A 20,615-nucleotide genomic window follows, 5' to 3' on the forward strand; every position below is an offset into this window, starting at 1 on the left:
ATGAGGTCGAGGGCCTGATTTGTTACGCCACGAGGTGGCTTGATATGAGGCTGAGAGCATGTTTGATTATGCCACGAGATGGCTTGATATTGCACTTGGGCCGTAAGGGGCCCATCCCGTAGTCTGTACACCCCTAGTGAGCACGGGTACCCAGTGTGAGTGATATGATGTAGCTTGAGGGGCTGTTGTCGATTCATATTATCGCCCGAAGGGCTATTGTTGATTCATATTGTTGCCCGAAGGACAGTTCTTGATTCATATTATGCTCGAGGGTCTGATTAAGAGTGATTGTGAGGTAGCCCGAGGGGCTGGTCCTGTTGATATTATGCCCGAGAGGCGATTTGTGATACACGTTTTGCCCGATGGGCTATTTACGTTTCTATCAATTTTACTCACTAATTTATCACTCGTTTGAAACTATAGAAAGTTGTTTTAAAAGGTTTTACTGAATATGAGCTTGATTTACGAAGTAAATGATTTCTGTACTGTTTTGGGAATGTACTGCATTTGCTGTAGTGTTATGACGTGGCTTACGTGTTTTCTTACTGCTCAGCTTTCATTTACTTTTATTACTTACTGAGTTAGCATACTCACATTACTCCCTGCACCTTGTGTGCAGATTCAGGTATTTCTGAACTCGGTAGCGGGTGTTGATTGCTTAGTGGTAGAGTCATCGGAGTTAGCAAGGTAGCTGCTCTACGTTCGCAGCACTACTTTTCGCCCTCTTGACTTTCTTAGACTGTATTTAGTACATTCTTAGACTCTTGTTGTATTCACACCTTACTATAGTCTCGTGAATTATGACACCCCAATATCGGGCTTGTATATATATTCTCCACTGTTCATTTAGACTTTCATTATGAAATATTTGATTAATTAAAGGCATAAAAATGATTCCTAATGATTAAATAGTTAGTTCGAGAGTTGTGTCGGCTGACCTAGTTTCACGATAGACTCCTTCATTACTGGTCCTGTTTTAGGGTCGTGACAAGTTGGTATCAAAGCCTAGGTTTCATAGGTTTCACGAGTCATGAGCAGGTTTAGTAGAGTCTCGCAGATCGGTACGAAGACGTCTGTACTTATCCTCGGGAGGCTGCAGAACATTTAGGAAAAACTTCACATTCTTGAATTCTTATCTTGCGTCCTTGGTTTAGTTTGAAATATAACTCTTTAAATTCCTTCCATGCGTTCGTATGCATACATGAGCACTCAGTATCGGTTGTGCATTGAAGGCTTGTGATTCCATGATCGAGGGGCGAGATGTGATCTCTGTGTGTTGATGTTGGGCCAGTCTGTAGGACTTGAAGCTAGATTTTGCTTATAGCTTGAGCTCTGAGGCATTGATCAGGTGAGCATGTGCTTTTGGATCTATATGTCCGATAGTATCCGTATTAGTGGGAGTGATGACTGGATAGCTATGTGATGAGTATGATGTGACTGCGAGATGTGTACATATGATTTGAACGAGACAAGAAGGGTCTGCTTGGGGGTAGTAAGAACTATCCGGTGCTTGATTCCCATCGTGATTTGATGTATAGCCCGAGTTGTAGGCGTGTTGAAGGATCTTTTAATGTTGCCTAGTTGGGAAGTGAAGTAGATTTCCCGTTGTGATATGAGTTCAGACTTAGGAAGATTAAGTAACTGCATAATGTTTATGACAGTGGAAGGGTATAAAGAGATGTTAGTTTGAGGCAAAGCAGGTAGGTTATCTCCTGTAGAGTATTCTGAAGTTTGTGTGATCCTTGTGTTATTTGTTGGAAGATCTCTTTTACCAGTGAAATATAGGTGTTGCAATTTGAATTTGGGTCGCTTAAGAGAGTGGGCTTGACTGTTACGAAGATGAATGCGAGATTTGCAGAAGATTTGAAGTACTAGATGGTCTTTATTTCACGAGCTTATGAAGGATTGAGTTTAATCTCACTATGGTATTATGGCAGTAATAGGGTATAACCATTATGAGTTATTGTGTGTTTTGATATATATGGCTTTGCGCCAAGTGGGGGAGTCTGCTATTGATTAGTTGATTGCACGGGTATGTGCTATGTTGGTCCCAATTGGAGGCGTGCTGGTGAATCAGTTATGTCTTACGGAGCTTGAGACCGAGGATGGCTTGAGTAAAGGAAATTTCAATAAAGGTTATGTTATGCTTTATGGGTATATAAGAATCACAAAATGACTTGAGTTGTTATTGGTAAAGGATGTACGGTGCATAGAACAGGAAGTTGCTGGGTTGCATTAAGGTGAGGTTACATTCTGCGGTGTTGGAGTGCTATTGGAGCACAGGTCGTCCGGTCCGTTTGATCGGTCTAATTGCGGTTTGAGTGAAGTGGATGACTCTCGAGAATGATTCTAATGGGTTCAAGATGTTACATGTAATAATTGGAGATTTTCAAGTTGTATATTTAGCTAGATATGAGGTTTGCATTGGAGGGGTGTCAAGACTCGTGGTATTTCTATATTATTATGGATTCAACACCTTAGTATCAGGAAGGTGAAGGTAATGACTTTAGATTTGCATAAGGTTTTCTTAGAGAGGTTTTATCGGTTATGGTACTTTTGGGGGTGCTTCAGAGGAATGCAATGGTTTATGAGCCTTAGGGCGATGTGATTTTTTAGCTAAAGTTTGTGGGGCTAGTTTTAGTTAAGGATAGTTGTGTACTAGCAAGGAAACGTATCAATTTGAAGGTAATTCGGAAGGAACTCAGAGAATTAGGATAGCTTGGTAGTAGGTTCGATCTGAAGGGTAACGGATATGATTGGTTCTTGGGTGCTTATGATGCATTGGGTTTCTACAGGTGTTTCTGGCAATGCACTTAGATTATGATGGCCTGCGTAGCTGGGTTTAGTTAGAGGAATTTAGTTCTGACGGTTTGGTCTTATGCAGATGGAATCGGAGAGTTCTTGATGGTTTCTACTACGGTTAGAGATGTATATTTTCTACTGGCATGAGGAGCATGGGATGTATAATGATTTTCTCCTAGATGGAATCAAATGGAAAAGTTTTTGGCTGGCTTAGTACGTAGTTGCTTGTAGGTCGGAGTGGATTATGAAATTCTCATATTTATCATAGGATGGCATGGTATATGCGGTATGTTGTGTTGGGTTGAGATTTGCATGTGTAAGGTCACAGTTCAGTTTTGAAATGAAGGTCATAAATTCTAGGTAGCATGGACAACTTTAGATGACTAGATAAGATCACTAATTGGTATGGCTTGATGAGAGTATACATTTCAGAAAGGGTGATGTGTTTGAGTTATGGATGCTTTATTGGTATTGCGGCACTATCTTGTCGTATCGACTGCTGATATTCAAGGTTTGCTTCGTGGCACAAAAGAATTTTTAGAAGTACCCCTTGTGGGATGATCGAGTAGTAGGGATGTGTTAGATATACGGGCGGTAGAGTTGGGATCAGATATGGTGATTCGTGTGCTTTATGGATTTGGAGACTGGGAGTTCTCATTAATAGGTTATTTCGCGGTTGTGGACTATAAAGATGTGGGTAAAGTAGTCAGATGATAGTATGTGCTATGATTCAGTTATTGTGAACCTTTGGGGGGTTATTTATCTGTTGTGGGTGACCAGGGTTGATGTGTGGTTCATTGGTAGGCCCAACATAGATGTGTGTTCTGCACCGGGTTGGAATTGTTGACTCCGAACTGTTATTGTTGAGAGGTGTGCCATTCGATTGTTGTTGAGCTTATCCGTGTTTTGGAATGATCTATGAGTTACTCTTTTGTGTTACGAGGAGTTGTGATTTGTTGGTTATATCCGCATATGGTGTGATTCCATTTGAGCTTTATAGCGGAATTTAAGCGAGACGGGTAATTGGGCGTTGCATGATTTGTTGCGCATTGGGGATGTTCTTTCGGACTGATATGGCATTGTGTCATTTGCTTCTCCATGGTTATGGTGATTCACTTTTGGGTGCTAAGCATCAAATTCGCTCGTTTGATGATTTTGAGCATGATGATTTGAGGCGTCTCATACGAACCAGTGTTTGGATAGGGTTGCGCATTGCGGTGAAGTGATGTTGAGGTATGATCCTTCAGGTTAGATTTGTGTAATGGGTTCTCAGCATAGTGTTGTGGTGGTACTGGTGAGCTTGCGGTACAGCTCTCTCATTTGAATCATTTTTCATGATTTGAGTACGTTCGGATTGTTGCTTATTGGTGCACGGATTGCACGAGTTGTGGCTTTAGATTGTGCTGATGTGCCAAGTCACCATAGTAGTTGTGTTGTATTATATGAGATCGTTGGGATCTAGAATGAATACAAACGGATTCGGTTTCAGCGTGTTGCAAGGATAATATCGATGTTCGGCTTAGAAATTTGCTATGGTCCTTGCCAAAGGAGAAGTGGCTTCACGAATGGTTGATCTGAAGAATGGTTATGACTTTCTATGTGTTTCATTTACCATTTGTAGTATACGGAAGTGTTGGAATGAGGATTTATTTGATTAGAGGTTTATTTTGGATATTTGGTTGTTCTGAGCAATGGTTGTGATCAGAATTTATTGCTACGAGAGTTTGAGCTATGTGGTATATCATGTAATTGCATTTGAGGTTGCAGGTATGGCTTGTTACAGCTTGTTCGGGCTTATTCAGACTATAGATGTGAGATTATGATCTTGTGGAGGATTTCAGAAGTGGAAATGTGGTTCTAAGCTTTATGGGCTAGGCTAGATTATGAAATTTCAGTTACATCGTGTTATCAGACCTATATGAGATAGGGTGACGTGGGATCACCCCCTGGTATGTGCATGGTAAGGTTATACAGCGATTTGATGGGTTTCGGAACAACTTTGGGCACATTCGAGGACGAACGTATATTTAAGTGGGGGAGGATGTAACGACCCGACCGGTCATTTTGAGCTTTTGCACTTCACTCGCCAGTTCTCGGGCATGACTATCCCCGTGTGGTGTATTATGACTTATGTAAATCGTCAGTTTTGGTTTTCAGGGTAATCAAAATGAATTTGGAAGAACAATTCTCAGTTTGATTTGGTTAGCTCTGTTAGGTGATTTGGGACTTAGGAGAGTGATTAGAATGTATTTTGGAGGTCCGTGGAAGGTTTAGGCTTCAATTGGCTAAACTGGAATTTTGACATTTTCTGGTTGATATGTGAGATTTTGATATAGGGGGTCGGAATGGAATTTCAGGGGTTGGAGTAGGTCTGTTGTGTCATTTGTGACGTGTGTTCAGGTCATTCGGACGAGGTTTGATAGACTTTTTGATCGAAAGCAAAATTTGGAAGTTTTTGGAATTCTTAGGCTTGAATTGGATGATGATTTGGAGTTTTAATGTTGTTTTGAGCGTTCCAAAGGTTAGAATGAGTTTGAATGATGTTATGGGATATGTTGGCATGTTTGGTTGAGGTCCCGAGGACCTCGGGTGTGTTTCGGGTGGTTAACAGATAAATTTTTGGACTTTGGACTTGGCAGATTTTCTGGTATTTTGTTGCAAAGAATCCTTCTTAGCGTTCGTGAGAGGTTCTCGGGTTCGCGAAGGGTTAATGAGAGGGGCAGTCAAGTTGTTCTACGCGTTCGTGATGTAGCTCCCGCGTTCGCGAAGGTGTATGAGTTAAGGCTATGCGTTCACGATTGGTGTTCCGCGTTCGCGTAGGGTCGAGCGGTGTGGTCATCATGTTTGCTTGTGGCCCTCGCGTTTGCGAAGGAGAGAATTTGGTCAGAGAAGCTTTGAGCTTCGCGAACGCGAGGGTGATGCCGTGTTCGCGATGAAGAATACCTGGGCAGCCAGTTTATATTTTTAAAATCGAGGGTTTGGTCCATAATTTTGAAATTTCATTAGAGAGCTCGGGAGAAGCTGAACTTTGAGGAGATTTTCAGTGGATCTATTGGGGAAAGTATTCTTCACTCATATTTGGTTTAATTCCATGATTTAGTCTTGAATTTCATCATTTAATTTTAGAAATTAGAGTGGAAATTGGGGAAAAATGGAAGAAAAGTTTGAGAATTCTTTTGGGGATTTTAATGGGCATTTGATGTCGGATTTTGATGTATTTGATATGTACGAACTTGTGAGAGTGTAAGGATTCTATTGATGTGATTTTTATCGGATATCGAGACATGGGCCCGAGGGCCGGGTTTGGCCAATTTCGTGATTTTTGGGATAGATTGGATATTTTTGAATGAGCCTTGTTCCCTTAGCATATTTTGATGGTATGAATATGCTTATGGCTAGATTTGGAGCATTCGGAGGCTGAGTCGAGAGGCAAAGGCATCGCGAGCTAGAGTTTGGACCGGATAGGGATAAGTAATGATTGTAAATGTTTGTCATGAGGGTATGAAACCCCGGATTTCACATCGTTGTGCTATTTTGAGGTGACGCACATGCTAGATGACGAACGTGGGGTCGTGCACCGTTGGGGACTATGACTTAGTCCATCCCGAATGTTTATTTTACTGTGTATTTAATTGAAAATTGTTTCCTATCATCATATTTTGGGCTGAATGTTATATTTGGGCTTCGTGCCAATTGTTTTGGACCCTTAGGGAATTCTTACTACTATTCCTCTCTGTTTTTACTTCATATTTGTACTCAATCATGCTGTATTCTACTATTTTCATAACTCAACCATATTTACTCCATTTTGATTTTTCAAATGATATTTTAGGTTGAGCATCATGTTTTACTGTTGCCCGAGTGGCATGAGAGATTTCTGACTGAGTGAGGCCGAGGGCCTGTGTTGTGAGGATATTATGGGATCGGGTTGCGCGCCACAACAGTGTGGTACTGATTTATGATTATGAGGCCGAGGGCCTGATTTGTTACGTCACGAGGTAGCTTGATATGAGGCCGAGCGACTGTTTGATTACGCCATGAGATGACTTGATATTGCGCTTGGGCCTTAAGGGGCCCCTCCCGGATTTTGTATACCCCTAGTGAGCATGGGTACCCAGTGTGAGTGATGTGATGTAGGCTGAGGGGTCGTTGTCGATTCATATTTTCGCCCGAGGGGCTATTGTTGATTCATATTGTTGCCCAAGGGGCGGTTCTTGATTCATGTTATGCTCGAGGGGCTGATTACGAGTGATTGTGAGGTATCCCATGGGGCTGGTCTTGTTGATATTATGCCCGATGGGCTATTTATGATACATGTTTTGACCGAGGGGATGTTTACGTTTTTATTAATTTTACTCACTGATTTATCACTCGTTTGAAAGAATTGAAAGTTGTTTTAAAAGGTTTTACTGAAACTGAGCTTGCTTTACGAAGTAAATGATTTTCGTACTGTTTTGGGAATGTACTATATTTGTTGTAGTATTATGACGTGGCTTTCGTGTTTTCTTACTGCTCAGCTTTCATTTACTTTTATTACTTATTGAGATGGCGTGCTCACATTACACCCTGCACCTTGTGTGTAGATTTAGGTATTTCTGAACCCGGTAGGGGTGTTGATTACTCAGTGGCAGAGTCATCGGAGTTAGCAAGGTAGTTGCTCGACGTTCACAACATTGTTTTGTTCCCTCTTGTCTTCCTTAGACTGTATTTAGTACATATTTAGACTCTTGTTGTATTCAGACCTTAGTATAGGCTCGTGACTTGTGACACCCCGATGTCGGGCTTGTGTATATATTCCGCATTGTTCATTTAGACTTTCATTATGAAATATTTGATTAATTGAACACATTAAAATGATTGTTAATGATTAAATGGTTAATTGGGGAGTTATGTCGGCTGGCCTAGTTTCACGATAGGCGCCATCACGACCGGGCCGATTTTAGGGTCGTGACAATTTGGTGTTTTGATGTTGTTTTGAGCGTTCCAAAGGTTGGAGCAAGTTTGAATGATGTTATGGGATAGGTTGGCATGTTTAGTTGAGGTCCCGAGGGCTTCGGGTGAGTTTGGGGTGGTTAAACGGACCATTTCTAGTTAGGAAAAATTGCAGAAAACTACTGTGAGTGTTGCAGACTGTTGGCCTTCGCGTTTGCGAGTGGGCCTTCGCGTTCGCGATGGGCTAGAATGTGAGGCTGGAGATTTGGCCTTCGCGTTCGCGAGGGAGATCCCGCGTTTGCGATGGGTTAGAGTCAGGAAGCATCGCGTTCGTGAGATAGCAGACGCGTTCGCGAGGGTGTCGTCGCATTCGCGTAAGAGGGATTTTGGTCAACTTAAGTTTGTGCTACGCGAACGCGAGGCGTTGACTGCGTTCCCGAAGAAGGATCTGAAATGACTGGGCAGAATGTTTAAAAGACCCATTTCCGCGATTTTGGGTCCAAGTTTCTCTATTTTTGGGTGATTTTGAAGCTTGTTGAAGGGGATTGAAGAGGGAATCAAGAGGAACACTTGAAGGTAAGATTTATGGAATTAATACTCAATCCTAATGTGATTTCTACCTAATTTATCATGGAAATTGTTGAATTTAAGCCTAAATATTGAAGAATTAGGGCTTGTAATTGGAGACCTAGAATTTTGGATTTGAGGGGTCGTTTGTGGTTGGATTTTGATGCTTTTGATATGAATGAACTCGGGTGTGACGACCCAAGGGGTCATCACCGTAATTCTTCCTTGTTCCGTGCTCCCGAGGCCTTGAAAACCTCGCTTTTAGTTGCCTCGATTGGCGTGCGCAGTTCGGGCGCGTAGCTGGAAAGTTTTTATGTTAGAATATGTGAATTATGTGAAACATTTGATGAATTTTGGTATTAATATGCATAATGTTGACTTCGGTCAACATTTTGGGTAAACGGACCGGACCTGTGATTCGACGGTCCCGGAGGGTTCGTAGAAAAATATGGGAATTGGACGTGTGCCCGAAATCAAAATTCTGAGGTCCCTAGCCCGAGAAATGAATTTTTGAAAGAAATTGTTTTTTCTGAAATTTGATATGAAAATTTGAAATGAAAATGAGTTAGAAAATATAGCTATCGGGCTCGTATTTTTGTTCCGATGCCCGGTACAAGTCTTAAATATGTGTTAAGCACTATCTGTAAAGTTTGGCTAAAAACGGACTTCATATGACGTGTTTCGGACTTAAAATGGGGAATTTGAGTTTTATGAAGTTGAAAGAAAAATCATGTGTTTTGAGGCTTGATTCTATGTATATGATGTTATTTTGGTGATTTGATCGCACGAATGAGACCATAAGATGTTTTTAAGATCATATGTATGTTTGGTTTGGAGCCCCGAGGGCTCGGGTGAGTTTTGAGTAGGGCCCGGGAGGTTTTAGACTTAAGAAAAATGCAGGTTCAGAAGTTGCAGGTCCGGCGCGGCCATTTTCGCGCGGTCCGCGCTGACAGCCACGCGGCCGCGGGGCTTTTCTGTGCGGTCCGCGTGGTGGGGTTCAGAGGGGGTATCAGGTCGACCAGCGCGGCCGCGCACCAAAACAGTGCAGTCCGCGCTGGGTGGGTTCAGAGGAAGCCCACTTTTGCCCTCACTCGGCGCGGCCGCGGTGCATTTCTGCGCGGTCCGCGCCAGCCCCCAGCAAAAGGTATAAATTCGGGATTTTCAGTCATTTTTCCACTTTTTAAAAACGCAAAACCTAAGAGGCGATTTTCCAAACAACTTTTCTTCTCCAAAACGATTGGTAAGTGATTTCTAACTTAATTTCTTTATTTCTTAACATCTTTTAACATAATTTCAACTTCAAATCAAAGATTTTCATGGGGAAATTTGGTGTTTTGGCTAGAACCTAGGTTTTTTCTAAAAATTGAGAAGTTGGACCTCAATTTGGGGTCTGATTTAAAAACAAATCATCTATTATGATTCATGGGGGAATGGGTAACCGGGTTTTGGTGAACCTCGAGTTTCGATCACGTGGGTCCTGGGGTATTTTTGACATTTTTGGGAAAAACCTTGAAAAATCTATTTTTCATGCATTGGGGATGATTCATTTAGTAATTATTAATGTGATTAAGTAACTTATGAGTAGATTCGAGCCGATTGGTGGTGGAATCATGAGGTAAAGCTATACTAGAAGCGTGAGTTGAGTTTGGAGCATTCGAGGTAAGTGTTTGTTCTAACTTGGGCTTGAGGGAATAGGATTAGGATGATATTTGCTACTTGCTAATGTGGAGTACGGTGTATAGGCATGGTGACGGTTATCTATGCACCGGAGTCTAGCATGACCGTGAGTCTTGATTGCTTTTAATTCGAATAATGTGACACAAGCTCCTTGTTTATTTGATAAGTTTCATATAATGTGAACGGTTGAGGAAGAATGATTTAAAAGGAGAATGTGTTGTGAATACTCCCTTGCCGGGATGTGTAGACTGATATATATATTCTCCCTTTATATATATATTCTCCCTTGTCGGGATATTTTGGGTTGTTAACTGTACCCTTGCCGGGTTAAAGGTATTGAGTTGTTATTCTTCCCTGAAGGGGTCTACTATATGAAGTCAGATATTATATATGACATTATGGGATCGTGTGGCACGCCGTCCACTTGGTTATTGGCCTCTGTTGCCGGTGACATATTGTGCACTGTGATAAAGATGAATTGGGATCGTGTGGCACGCCGTCCACTTATATATATGATATTATGGGATCGTGTGGCACGCCGTCCACTTATATATGACATTATGGGATCGTGTGGCACGCCGTCCACTTATATATGATATTATGGGATCGTGTGGCACGCCGTCCACTTATATATATGATATTATGGGATCGTGTGGCATGCCGTCCACTTATATATGATATTACGGGATCGTGTGGCACGCCGTCCACTTATATATGATATTATGGGATCGTGTGGCATGTCGTCCACTTATATATCATGGGAACCGAAGTCTCTTTTACTTATTTTCGATATTTCATTTTTATCTGTTACTCCCCGATAGCATGTCCCCTCCCAGTTTTACTTTGTATTATATTGTTATTGTTTGCTTGCACGTGTTGTATATATATATCTGTACAGGTTAATTGTGGTAGGTACTGTCTAGCCTCGTCACTACTTCGCCGGGGTTAGGCCAGGCACTTACCAGCACATGGGGTCGGTTGTGCTGATGCTACACTCTGTGCATTTTTGGTGCACAGATCAGGGAGCAGATTACGGACCGCAGCAGTAGGACTTCTGGGAGCTATCTTCAGTCCAGGGACTCTCGAGGTAGCCTAGCTGGCGTTCACAGTCCGAAGTCCCTTTCCATGTTTTTCGTTTGTTCATTTTGTATCAGACAAACATGATGTATTTCCTTTCAGACATTGTTTGTAGTATTCTGTAGTAGTCCGTGAGCTGGTGACACCAGACCTTGGGTAGTGATGTGTAATAAACTTCCGCTCTTTTGGTTTTAAATCGCTTTAGATTTAAAGTCTTCCGCTTAGATTTGTCTCGTTTATTTATTGTTTGAAAGAAAGCAGGAAAAGTGTTTTACATATTTGGCTTGCCTAGCTCCGATAGTAAGAGCCATCATGACACCCGATGGTGGGAAATCCGGGTCGTGACAAGTTGGTATCAGAGCACTAGGTTACTTAGGTCTCACAACTCACGGACAAGCTTAGTAGAGTCTGAGGGATCGGTACGGAGACGTCTGTATTTATCCCGCAGAGGCTACTGAGTTAGGAAAACTTCACCTTGTTCATTCTTGTCGTGTGATTCTGTTTCTCAAGTACTGATTGTCTTTCCACTCTGTTATTTCGCAGATGGCGAGGACACATGCTTCCTATTCTACCGCGCAACAGCCTGAGCCCCCAACAGCAGCCCCTATTAGGGGCAGAGGGCGAGGCCGGGGCAAAGCTCAGCCCCAAGCAGCATTTCCAGCGACGGAGCCTCAGGTCGATTTTGAGGAGGAGGTTCCGGCCCCAGCTGTTCCAGTGGGCCCAGCTCAGGTCCTAGAGGGTTTTATAGCCACTCCAGTGCTTCAGGATGCTTTGGTCCGACTGGTAGGCTTTATGGAGGGCATTTCTAGAGCGGGTTTGCTTCCAGTAGCTCCAGCCACATCTCATGCTGAGGGAGGAGTTCAGACTCCCGATACTCGTACTCCAGAGCCAGTAGCTCCTCAGGCTCAGGTTCCAGCAGTTCAGCCAGCCGTGGCAGTTTAGCCAGTTATGGCAGCCCAGCCAGGTATTGCGGCTCAGTCCAGTGATGGTGCGGCTATGTCCGCGGATGCTTTGTGGAGGCTTGATCATTTCACCTAGCTCTTCACAACCACATATAGTGGCACCCCCTCAGAGGACGCTCAGGATTTCATATTCAGTTGTCATGAGGTTCTACGGACTATGGGCATTATAGAGACCAATGGGGTCGACTTCGCCACTTTTCGCCTGGCAGGATCCGCCAAGACTTGGTGGAGGGATTTCTGTTTAGCCAGGCCAGCAGGGTCGCCATCATTGACCTGGGATCATTTTTCAGAGTTATTTCTGGGGAAGTTTCTCCTAGTTACTCAGCGAGATGCTCTTCGCAGGCAGTTTGAGCGTCTCCAGCAGGGTCCTATGACGGTCACCCAGTATGAGACCCAGTTCATTGATCTTGCTCGTCATGCCATTGTGATACTCCCCACCGATAGAGAGAGGTTGCGGAGGTTTATTGATGGGTTGGCCCAGCCGATCCATGTTCAGATGGCCATGAGTGCCGGTAGTGAGATTTCATTTCAGGAGGCGGCAGATGGTGCCCGCCGGATAGAGATGGCACTTGCTCAGGGAGGTGGTCATGGGTCTGATAAGAGGCCCCGTCATTCTGGTAGATTCAGTGGTACCTCGTCTGGAGGTAGGGATTCTTATGGTAGAGGCCATCCTTCGAGGCCCTTTCAGTTAGCTCTCCAGGCTTCTCATGGTACACCAGGTGGTTGTGGTTCTCCGCCGCAGTATTCTGACCAGCAGCTCTTCAGTTCACCATCAGCACCTATCAGTGCACCACCACTTCATTTTTCTCAGCAGCCGAGGGCTTGTTATACTTGCGGCGATGTGAGTCATATTGCCAGATATTGCCCTCGAGCTTCTAGCAGCTCGTAGCAGTAGGGTTCTCGCCCGATGATCCAGGCACCAGTTGCCCCACCGCCTGCCTAGCCGGCTAGAGGCGGGGGTAGAGGACATAGAGGTAGAGGTAGAAGTCTTAGAGGTGGAGCTCAGACCGCTAGAGGTAGGGGTCAGCCAGCAGTAGATCGTCCCAGGGATATGATTTAGGAAGGTGGGTCCCAGCCCCATTGTTATGCTTTGCCACCCAGGCCAGAGGCTGAGTCATCAGATGTTGTGATTACAGGTACCATTCTGGTCGGTGATAGGGATACTTCTGTGCTATTTGATCCTGGATCTATGTATTCATATGTGTCGTCCTATTTTGCACCCTATTCGGTTATGCATAGTGACTCGTTGAGTATTCCTGTTTATGTGTCAACACCGGTGGGTGATTCTATTATGGTCGACCAAGTTCATCGTTCTTGTATCGTAGTGTTTGGGGGTCTTGAGACCCATGTTGATTTGTTGCTTTTGGACATGGTCGACTTCGATGTTATATTGGGGATGGATTGGTTATCCCCGTACCATGCTATCTTGGATTGCCATGCCATGACTGTAACCTTAGCCTTACCGGATTTACCCCGTTTAGAGTGGAGAGGGACTTCTAGTCATTGTACCCGCAGTGTTATCTCGTATGTGAAAGCTCGGCGTATGGTCGAGAAGGGATGTTTGGCCTACTTGGCGTATGTTCATGATTCTTGCGCGGAGGCCCTTTCTATTGATTCTGTGCCCGTTGTTGGGGAGTTTCCTGAGATTTTCCCTTCAGACTTGCCGGGTATGCCGCCCGACAGGGATATCGACTTTTGTATTGATTTGGCCCCGGGCACTCAGCCCATTTCTATCCCGCCATATCGTATGGCCCCGCCGGAGTTGAAAGAGTTAAAGGAACAGCTGCAGGATTTGCTTGAGAAAGGTTTCATTAGACCTAGTGTTTTGCCTTGGGGTGCGCCGGTGTTTTTTGTTAAGAAAAAGGATGGTTTGATGAGAATGTGCATCGATTACCGGCAATTGAACAAGGTTACAATTAAGAATAAGTATCCACTGCCGAGGATCGACTATTTATTCGACCAGCTTCAGGGTGCGAGGGTGTTTTCAAAGATAGATTTGAGATCTGGCTACCACCAGCTGAGGATTAGGGAGTCTGATGTCCCTAAGACAGCTTTTCGCACTCGGTATGGGCACTATGAGTTTTTGGTCATGTCATTTGGATTGACTAATGCCCCAGCAGCGTTCATGGAGTTGATGAACCGAGTGTTCAGACCTTATTTGGACTTGTTCGTGATAGTCTTCATTGACGATATTCTTATATACTCCCGCAGTCAGGAGGAGCATGAGCAGCACCTCAGAGTGGTCCTTCAGACCCTAAAGGATAGTCAGTTGTATGCTAAGTTCTCAAAGTGCGAGTTTTGGTTGAGTTCGGTCGCATTCCTGGGTCATGTCGTATCAGCAGCAGGTATTCAGGTAGACCCGAAGAAGATAGAGGCAGTCAAGAACTGGCCTCGACCAGCTTCAGCTACGGATATTCGGAGTTTCCTGGGGTTAGCACGTCGGTTCGTGGAGGGGTTTTCATCCATTGCAGCCCCTATGACCAGATTGACCCAGAAGGGTGTCCAGTTCAGGTGGTCGGACGAGTGTGAGGCGAGCTGTAGAAGCTCAAGACGGTTCTGACTACGGCACCAGTATTGGTTTTGCCCACAGGTTCAGGGCCATATACGGTCTATTGTGATGCGTCTCGTATTGGGCTTGGTGTAGTGTTGATGCAGGAAGGCAACGTCATTGGTTATGCTTCGAGGCAGTTGAAGATCAACGAGAAGAATTATCCGGTTCATGATCTCGAGTTGGCAGCCATTGTTCATGACTTGAAGATCTGGAGGCATTACTTATATGGCGTTACGTGTGAGGTTTACACTGATCACAAGAGTCTTCAGTATCTGTTCAAGCAGAAAGAGTTGAATTTGAGGCAGAGGAGGTGGTTAGAGTTGCTAAAGGATTATGATGTTACTATCTTATACCACCCGGGGAAGGCCAATGTGGTGGCCGATGCATTGAGCAGGAAGTCCGCCAGCATGGGTAGTCTTGCTTATATTCCAGTCAGCCAGAGATCGCTTGCTTTGGATGTTCAGGCCTTGGCCAATCGTCTTGTGAGGTTGGATATTTCTGAGCCTAGCAGAGTGTTAGCTTGCACGGTTGCTCGTTCCTCACTATTAGAGCATATCCGCGAGCGACAGTTTGAGGATCCCCATTTGTGTGTCTTGAGAGACACAGTGCAGCGTGGAGGTGCCAAGAAAGTAACCTTAGATGATGATGGTGTATTGAGATTGCAGGGGCGAGTTTGTGTGCCCAATGTTGATGGGATTTGAGAGATGATCTTAGCAGAGGCCCATAGTTCTCGGTATTCTATTCACCCGGGCGCCGCGAAGATGTATCAGGATCTGAGGCAGCACTATTGGTGGCGTAAGATGAAGAAAGACATCGTTGCGCACGTGGCTCGGTGTTTGAATTGTCAGCAGGTTAAGTACGAGCATCAAAGACCCGGTGGTCTATTTCAGAGGATTGCACTTCCCGAGTGGAAGTGGGAGAGGATTACGATGGATTTCGTTACTGGACTCCCGATGACTCGGAAAATGTTTGATGCAGTTTGGGTCATTGTTGATAGGTTGACAAAGTCAGTGCATTTTTTTCCTGTTGCAGCCACCTATTCGTCCGAAAGGTTAGCCGAGATTTATATCAGTGAGATTGTTTGCCTTCATGGGGTGCCGCTATCTATCATTTCGGATCGGGGTACGCAGTTTACCTCGCATTTCTGGAGAGCGGTTCAGTGAGAGTTGGGCACCCAGGTTGAGTTGAGTACAATATTTCATCCCCAGACGGACGGTAAGTCCGAGAGGACTATTCAGATTCTTGAGGACATGCTCCGAGCCTGTGTCATTGATTTTGGAGGCTCGTGGGACCAGTTTTTGCCTTTAGCAGAGTTCTCCTACAACAACAGCTACCAGTCCAACATTCAGATGGCTCCGTATGAGGCGTTGTATGGTAGGCGATGACGGTCTCCAGTTGGATGGTTTGAGCCAGGAGAGGCTCGATTATTGGGTACGGATCTGGTTCAGGAGGCCTTGGACAAGGTCAGTATTATTCAGGATAGACTTTGTACAGCTCAGTCCAGACAAAAGAGTTATGCAGACTGCAAGGTCAGAGATGTTGCTTTCATGGTCGGTGAGCGGGTATTGCTCCGTGTATCGCCTATAAAGGGCGTGATGAGATTTTGGAAGAAGGGCAAGCTCAGCCCTAGGTTCATCGGTCCATTTGAGATTCTTGATCGTGTGGGAGAGGTGGCTTATAGACTTGCCTTGCCACCTAGCTTGTCAGCTGTGCATCCCGTGTTTCATGTATCTATGCTCCGGAAGTATCGCGGAGATCCATCGCACGTGTTGGATTTCAGCACTGTCCAATTGGACAAGGATCTGTCATATGAGGAGGAGCCGGTGACTATTCTAGACCAGCAGGTTCAACAATTGAGGTCGAAGAGTTTTCCTTCGGTTCGTGTTCAGTGGAGAGGTCAGCCTCCTGAGGCATCGACCTGGGAGTCCGAGTCCGATATGCGGAGCCGTTATCCTCATTTATTTCCCGACTCAGGTACTTCTTTCTTTTGTCCGTTCGAGGACGAACGGTTGTTTTAGAGGTGGAGAATGTGACGACCCAATGGGTCATCACTGTAATTCCTCCTTGTTCCGTGCTCCCGAGGCCTTGAAAACCTCGCTTTTAGTTGCATCGATTGGCGTGCGCAGTTCGGGCGCGTAGCCGGAAAGTTTTTATGTTAGAATATGTGAAGTATGTGAAACATTTGATGAATTTTGGTATTAATATGCATAATGTTGACTTCGGTCAACATTTTAGGTAAACGGACCCGGACCTGTGATTCGACGGTCCCGGAGGGTTCGTAGAAAAATATGGGACTTGGGCATGTGCCCGGAATCAAAATTCTGAGGTCCCTAGCCCGAGAAATGATTTTTTGAAAGAAATTGTTTTTCTGAAATTTGATATGAAAGTTAGAAATGAAAAGGAGTTAGAAAATATAGGTATTGGGCTCGTATTTTGGTTCCGATGCCCGGTACAAGTCTTAAATATGTGTTAAGCACTATCTGTAAAGTTTGGCTAAAAACGGACGTCATATGACGTGTTTCGGACTTAAAATGGGGAATTTGAGTTTTATGAAGTTGAAAGAAAAATCATGTGTTTTGAGGATTGATTCTATGTATATGATGTTATTTTGGTGATTTGATTGCACGAATGAGACCATAAGATGTTTTTAAGATCATATGTATGTTTGGTTTGGAGCCCCGAGGGCTCGGGTGAGTTTTGATTGGGGCCCAGGAGGTATTAGACTTAAGAAAAATGCAGGTTCAGGAGTTGCAGGTCCGGCGCGGTCCGCGTGGTGGGGTTCAGAGGGGGTACTGGGTCGACCAGCACGGCCGCGCACCAAAACAATGCAGTCCGCACTAGGTGAGTTCAGAGGAAGCCCACTTTTTCCCTCCCTCGGCACGGCCGCGGTGCATTTCTGCGCGGTCCGCGCCAGCCCCCAGCAAAAGGTATAAATTTGGGATTTTCAGTCATTTTTCCACTTTTCAAAAACGCAAAACCTAAGAGGCGATTTTCCAAACAAATTTTCTTCTCCAATATGATTGGTAAGTGATTTCTAACTTAATTTCTTTATTTCTTAACATCTTTTAACATGATTTCAACTTCAAATCAAAGATTTTCATGGGGGAAATTGGGTGTTTTGGCCAGAACCTAGGTTTTCTACAAATTGAGAAGTTGGACCTCAATTTGGGGTCCGATTTAAAAACAAATCATCTATTGGGATTCATGGGGGAATGGGTAACCGGGTTTTGGTCCGAACCTCGAGTTTCGACCACGTGGGTCCGGGGGTATTTTTGACCTTTTTGGGAAAAACCTTGAAAAATCTATTTTCATGCATTGGGGATGATTCATTTAGTAATTATTAATGTGATTAAGTAACTTATGAGTAGATTCGAGCGGATTGGTGGTGGAATCAAGAGGTAAAGCTATACTAGAAGCGTGAGTTGAGTTTGGAGCATTCGAGGTAAGTGTTTGTTCTAACTTGGGCTTGAGGGAATAGGATTAGGATGATATTTGCTACTTGCTAATGTGGAGTACGGTGTATAGGCATGGTGACGGTTATCTATGCACCGGAGTCTAGCATGACCGTGAGTCTTGATTGCTTTTAATTCGAATAATGTGACACAAGCTCCTTGTTTATTTGATAAGTTTCATATAATGTGAACGGTTGAGGAAGAATGATTTAAAAGGAGAATGTGTTGTGAATACTCCCTTGCCGGGATGTGTAGACTGATATATATATTCTCCCTTGTCGGGATATTTTGGGCTTGATAGCTGTACCCTTGCCGGGTTAAAGGTACTGAGTTGTTATTCTTCCCTGAAGGGGTCTACTATATGAAGTCAGATATTATATATGACATTATGGGATCGTGTGGCACGCCGTCCACTTGGATATTGGCCTCTGTTGCCGGTGACATATTGTGCACTGTGATAAAGATGAATTGGGATCGTGTGGCACGCCGTCCACTTATATATGATATTATGGGATCGTGTGGCACGTCGTCCACTTATATATGATATTATGGGATCGTGTGGCACGCCGTCCACTTATATATGATATTATGGGATCGTGTGGCACGCCGTCCACTTATATATATGACATTATGGGATCGTGTGGCACACCGTCCACTTATATATATATGATATTATGGGATCGTGTGGCACACCGTCCACTTATATATGATATTATGGGATCGTGTGGCACGCCGTCCACTTATATATATGATATTATGGGATCGTGTGGCACGTCGTCCACTTATATATGATATTACGGGATCGTGTGGCACGCCGTCCACTTATATATCGTGTGGCACGCCGTCCACTTATATATATATATATACATCATGGGAACCAGAGTCTCTTCTGCTTATTTTCGATATTTCATTTTTATCTGTTACTCCCCGATAACATGTCCCCTCCCAGTTTTACTTTGTATTATCTTGTTATTGTTTTCTTGCACGTGTTGTATATATATTTCTGTACAGGTCAATTGTGATAGGTACTGTCTAGCCTCGTCACTACTTCACCGGGGTTAGGGCAGGCACTTACCAGCACATGGGGTCGGTTGTGCTGATGCTACACTCTGTGCATTTTTGGTGCACAGATCAGGGAGCAGCTTACGGACCGCAGCAGTAGGACTTCTGGGAGCTATCTTCAGTCCAGGGACTCTCGAGGTACCCTAGCTGGCGTTCACAGGCCGAAGTCCATTTCCATGTTTTTCGTTTGTTCATCTTGTATCAGACAAGCATGATGTATTTCCTTTCTGACATTGTTTGTAGTATTCTGTAGTAGTCCGTGAGCTGGTGACACCAGACCTTGGGTAGTGATGTGTAATAAACTTCCGCACTTTTGGTTTTCAATCGCTTTAGATTTAAAGTCTTCCGCTTAGATTTTGTCTCGTTTATTTATTGTTTGAAAGAAAGCAGGAAAGGTGTTTTACATATTTGGCTTGCCTAGCTCCGATAGTAGGCATCATCACGACACTCGATAGTGAAATCCAGGTCATGACATCGGGGAGTGATAAGGAGTCTATTGATGTAATTTTTACCAGAATCCGAGACATGGGCCCGGGGGTCAGGTTTGGCCAATTTCGGAATTTGTGTTGTAATTTGATTTCTTTCGAGTGAGCTTTGTTCCCTTAGCATATATATTGATGGTTTTCCGCTGATTCTTTATTAGATTTGGAGCATCCGGAGGCCGATTCGAGAGGCAAAGGCATCGCGGGCTAGAGTTTGGACCGGATAGATGTGAGTAATGATTGTAAATATTGTCTTGGGGGTATGAAACCTCGAATTTCACATTGTTGTGCTATATTGAGGTGACACACATGCTAGATGACGAGCGTGGGGTCATGCACCGTTGGGGATTGTGACTTAGTCCATCCCGAATGAGTGTTTTACCGCGTATTTGATTGACAACTGTTTGATATCATCATGTTTTGGGCTAAATGCCATATTTGGGCCTCGTGCCAACTGTTTTGGATCCTTAGGGGATTTTTAATGCTCTTTCCTCATTGTTTTCATTTTATATCTGTACTCAGTCATGCTATATTCTACTATTTTCATAACTCAGCCATGTTTACTCTGTTTTAACACTTTAAATGATATTTTGGGCTGAGCATCATGTTTTACTATGCCGAGTGGCTTTTAGGGATTTATGACTGAGTAGGGCCGAAGGCTTGTGTTGTGAGGATTATTATGGATCGGGCTGCACGCCGCAACAATGTTGTAGTGATGATGATTTTGAGACCAATGCCTGAGTTGTACACCACAAGGTGGCTTGATACGAGGCCGAGAGCTTATTGATTATGTCACGAGATGGCTTGATATTGCACTTGGGCTGTAAGGGCCCCTCCCAGAGTCTGTACATCCCCAGTGAGTGCGAGTACCCAGTATGATATGAGTTATAGCCCGAGGGGCTGAGGTTGTTCCAGGTTATTGCCCGAAGGGCTGATTTCTGTTTATATTGTGCCCGAGGGGCTGATTTTATGTGTTTATCTTTTCTCGCTGTTTTTCATTTACTTGTTTAACTATTAAAAAGGTGTTTTAAAGATGCTTACACTGAACTAA

This window comes from Nicotiana sylvestris, chromosome 9 (assembly GCF_000393655.2).
Source record: "Nicotiana sylvestris chromosome 9, ASM39365v2, whole genome shotgun sequence".
Lineage (NCBI taxonomy): Eukaryota > Viridiplantae > Streptophyta > Magnoliopsida > Solanales > Solanaceae > Nicotiana > Nicotiana sylvestris.